General features: G+C 42.5%; 1 non-coding gene across 1 annotated transcript; it reads left to right on the forward strand.

The window, feature by feature from the left end:
* The first annotated feature begins 3279 nt into the window (after positions 1-3279).
* Positions 3280-3362, forward strand: trnas-uga (transfer RNA serine (anticodon UGA)). The gene has a single exon. It is a non-coding gene; the product is annotated as a tRNA-Ser (tRNA).
* The last annotated feature ends 819 nt before the right edge of the window (positions 3363-4181 follow it).

The following is a 4181-nucleotide window of genomic DNA, read 5'->3' on the forward strand; positions in this document are numbered from 1 at the left end:
TGTTTTCTTTTTTTGGATTACCTACCGTGTGGAAACAAGCCTTGCGGCCAGCAAGTATAAACCGACCCTCCGAGGCGGGACCCACTTACCTAACCTGCACATTTTTTGGATTGTGAGGGGAAAACAGAGTAACAGGCAGAAACCCACACAGACAGTTGCTCGTAGGAGGAGTTGAACCCACGTGGTTGGGGTAGCGATGCAGCTGTACTAACCACCGTGCTACTGCGAAAGAGTACGTCATCGTCAGTTTTATTGGTAGAGGATTGAGTTCCTGGGCACTATACAAAACACTTGTGTGGCTCCACTTAGAATATTTTGAACTGCCTGGTCGCCCCATTCCAGGAAGAATGTGGAAGCATTGCAAAAGTTGCTGATGAGGTTTAACAAGATATTGTCTGTTCTGGATGAATAGTCTTATCAGGAAAATCTGAGAGACTTGAGTCTATTTTCGTTGAAAAGAAGTCTGAGAGCGGATTTGATACAGAGTTAGAAGGTTTATGAAGATGTGCAGCTCAGGTTGAGGTTTAGGGTGCAGGTCTGCTCGCTGCGCTGTTGTTTTGAATCAAATCCACAGCTCAGCGATCAAAACTACTCCAGGGAGTTATAAGAGGATTAGATAGGGTAGACTGTGGAAGCATTTTTCTGAGGAAGTTGTACGAGTGGTCATAACTATAAATTGAGGGGTTATAGGTTTAAGCCGGATGTCAGAGGCAGGTTCTTTGCTCAGTGGGTAGTAACGGTGTTGAATGCCCTGCCTGTCAATGTTGTTAACTCAGCTAAATTATGGAGATTAAAACAATCCTTGGATAAACACATGGATGATGATGGGATAATATTGGGGGATGAGTTCAGATTAGTTCACAGGTCGGCGCAACATCGAAACCCAAAGAGCCTGTGCTGCATTGTATTGTTTCATTGTTCTATGTTCTAAAGCAAAATCTCCACATCGGGAGCTCGAAACCCATGGCATCAATTAGGATTTCACCAGTTTCCACATTTCCCCTCCCTCCACCTGACCTCACTTCAAAACGTCCAGCCCAGCACCGTCCTTATGACCTGTCCCATCTGTCCCATTTCCTTCCCACCCATGTGCATCACCCTCCCAGCCAAACTATCAACTTTACAACCTTCTCCGTGCACTTATTGCTTGCCCACCCACTCAACCTGTCATTAACCATTTCCAGATTCCACTGTCCTCATTGCAAAATGTCCTCCCCCCTATTGTGTATCGTCAGTAAAACTGGGCACATTTCATTCTGCCAATTGCATCAAGTCATTAAGGCAGATATAAATCGTTGAAATCCTATGACTCACCATTCCAGCACTTTACTAATTACATTTTTACAACTTGAAAATATGCAATACTGCAGATTCTTCCATTAAATAAACAACAGAAAATCCTGGCCTTTTTTTTAACTTTTCACCGTGAACTCCGACCTTGTGCTATGGCTTTTGATAAGGTCTCTTATGGAATGCGAGCAAACATTTGATCAGCTCTGCTCGAAATATTATCAAAGGACTCTGACAAATTTGTCAATTGTGTTATCCATTCAACAAATGATGTTGACTCAGTTTGACTCCAATCATCTTTTCTCAACGTCCTGCAATTTCTTTCTTCACAATTGTCTCTCGCAGTTTCCAAATGACAGATAAGATATTGGAACATATGGAAGCCATTCGTCCCATCAGGTCAGCTCAACCTTTTAATGAGGTCATGTCTGATTTGGTTCATTCTTAACGGCACTTGTCCACCTTATCCCCACTCTTCTTGATTCCCAAAGTGACTAATTGTGCGGCCGTCTCAGCCTTGATTATACTCAGCCTTGACAGCCCTTCAGTGTAAAGAATTCTGCAGATTTGCTACTCTCTGAAAGACAGAATGTCCTCCTCATCTGTGTCTTAAACGATTAACGGTTCCCTTGAGATTAGGCTCTATATACTCTCCGCAAATTTCGTTTTTCATTAAATATCTTTAGCCTCAGTCCTCTGGAAACTGACACTGATCGTTGGCAAAATTTCCTCCAGAACATCAACCCACCCATCCGCACTGCGCCCGCCCCCATCATGATAAACAGACCATGAAAATCTCCAGTTAAACTTCTTTGTTCCAAAGAGAAGAATCCCAACCTCAGTAATTTATCGACAAAAGGGGTTTGCTCATCGCTGGACATAATGCAAGGCGGAGGATTGCGAAGAGGTTTTGGGAAAATATCGCCAGTTGGCAGGTTAAACAAAACAAGGAAAAATAACAGTAAACGCATGTCTGCAGCTTTCGAAACTCTTTCAGAAGCGAAACCACAGGTGAATGAAAATGGATTGTCCAACTTAACACAGCCAGTCTTTAAGAGGCCACGACGTTGATTCTGTTGTTCTCTCGACATGAACCAATCTGAGACATTGAAAGGATTTTCATTCCTGCGCGTCAGGAATTCAAACCTCGCCACGGCGACAAGACCACGCGAAAACTCGGGTGCAAATAAGTTTGAAAAAAGCCTCGAAGAGAGCAGGACTCCTGTTGTAGAAACGTTGGTTGCTGTGACGTGGATGTGTTTCCAGCGGATACAGGATTCACTGCAGTGAATGCCCCAGGATTTATTTTGCAAAAGAAAAATTGATACAGGACATCAATCACTTCGTGAAGGACAGGCTGAAGTTTGAATTCGTGAAAAGCCTGTTTTTGGATCGTACAATGAATGAGTTAACCCGTCTCAGTTGTGTAATTGGTCAACACGTTCATCCATTAACCGAACGGTTGGTGCTTTGGGACGTTCCAGGGTCGGATCTCTCACTGGTCATACTTCATTGGCTTTCTTTCCTGCACAGCTCCGGGTTTTTAATGTGGTCAGGAAAATGTTCCCCAAACAGGAATCTTATCCAGAATCGCAAAGGAATTTCTGTATCGTTTTAATGGCTAATGCAAAGGATTGTGGATGTTGGGAATCTGAAAAAAAAAGAAAATTCTGTGGAATGTCAACAGGTTTGTCAGTACTACTGGGAGAAAACGGAGTTCTGATTACGTTCTGAAAAAGCTTTGAAACGTTGAATCGCCTTTTCCCAACCCAGATCCTGTTCGACCTGCTGAGTATTTTTCTGTATTTTCCGCCGTCGTTTAAGCTGATTATAGATCCCACCTATCGGGGTGAAACACCCAGACCCACTTTGTCCCGTAATTTCATCGATTTGAAAGCTGTGGGTTTTGAATTCAAAAAACCAATGATTCACTACTGCTAAGCTCCCCAGGGACAGAGACCTGGAAATGAGACTTCTGCATGTCCATTTGTAGTTGTGGCCGAGAGGTTAAGGCGATGGATTTGAAATCCATTGGGGCATTCCCACGCAGGTTCGTAATCCTGTCAACTACGGAGAATTTGGGTAGCCTTTCACTTTTGGCGACTCAGATCACGGCGGGGAGAATCACTTCATCCAGGTCATGAATGGTTCAAATATTCAGTTCACTCAATGAACTGCACAGATGCACACTTGTTTTGCCAAATTTGTTTAGACTCGTTACGACACAGCGTAAACCCTCCAGTTTACAATAAAACCAATATCACAAAAACGATTTATGCTGTACAGGAATCTGCAACAATTCTATTGGCCAAGAACTACACGAAGTAAAAATTCAGCATTCATTTCTAAAGTAAAAGAGAGATAAATTAACAGACCAATGTATTTATATTACCCATTTTGATGTTCCATTCGATAATTCTATTCAGATAAAACTCCCAGTTAAGGTTTACAGAACAGCACTTCTTTATCAAAACTAAGCAGCTGTAGGTTCTTGTCTTCGGATCTTCCTGTCTCTTCTTTGTCCCCGTGTCAAAGATTTTGTGTCAAAGATCACGGATCGAAAAGTTATTTTCCAGATATATATGTTTTCAAGAAGATTGTTACATGCAAGGTCTTGGCAGTCCTCTTCTCAACTGTTCAATGTCCCCCGTCTCATACCCCAGAGCATCTGATTGGGTGCCTGTTTTTTTAAAAGTCTTTCAAGAGACGCAATTAAAATTTGAATTGAAATTTATATATTTTCCTGATTAAAAGTTAAACTGGGAGATCCAAGATGGCGGCGACTCAGCAAGTCTGAGTCTACAGAGCCCTTCCCAAAACCTGGGTAAAGTGGGTTTCCTGCCCCCACCACACTTGCCAAACCACCCAAAAATTTCTTTAATCTTAATTAG

Source organism: Hemiscyllium ocellatum, unplaced genomic scaffold (genome assembly GCF_020745735.1).
Source record: "Hemiscyllium ocellatum isolate sHemOce1 unplaced genomic scaffold, sHemOce1.pat.X.cur. scaffold_103_pat_ctg1, whole genome shotgun sequence".
NCBI classification, from domain to species: Eukaryota; Metazoa; Chordata; class Chondrichthyes; order Orectolobiformes; family Hemiscylliidae; genus Hemiscyllium; species Hemiscyllium ocellatum.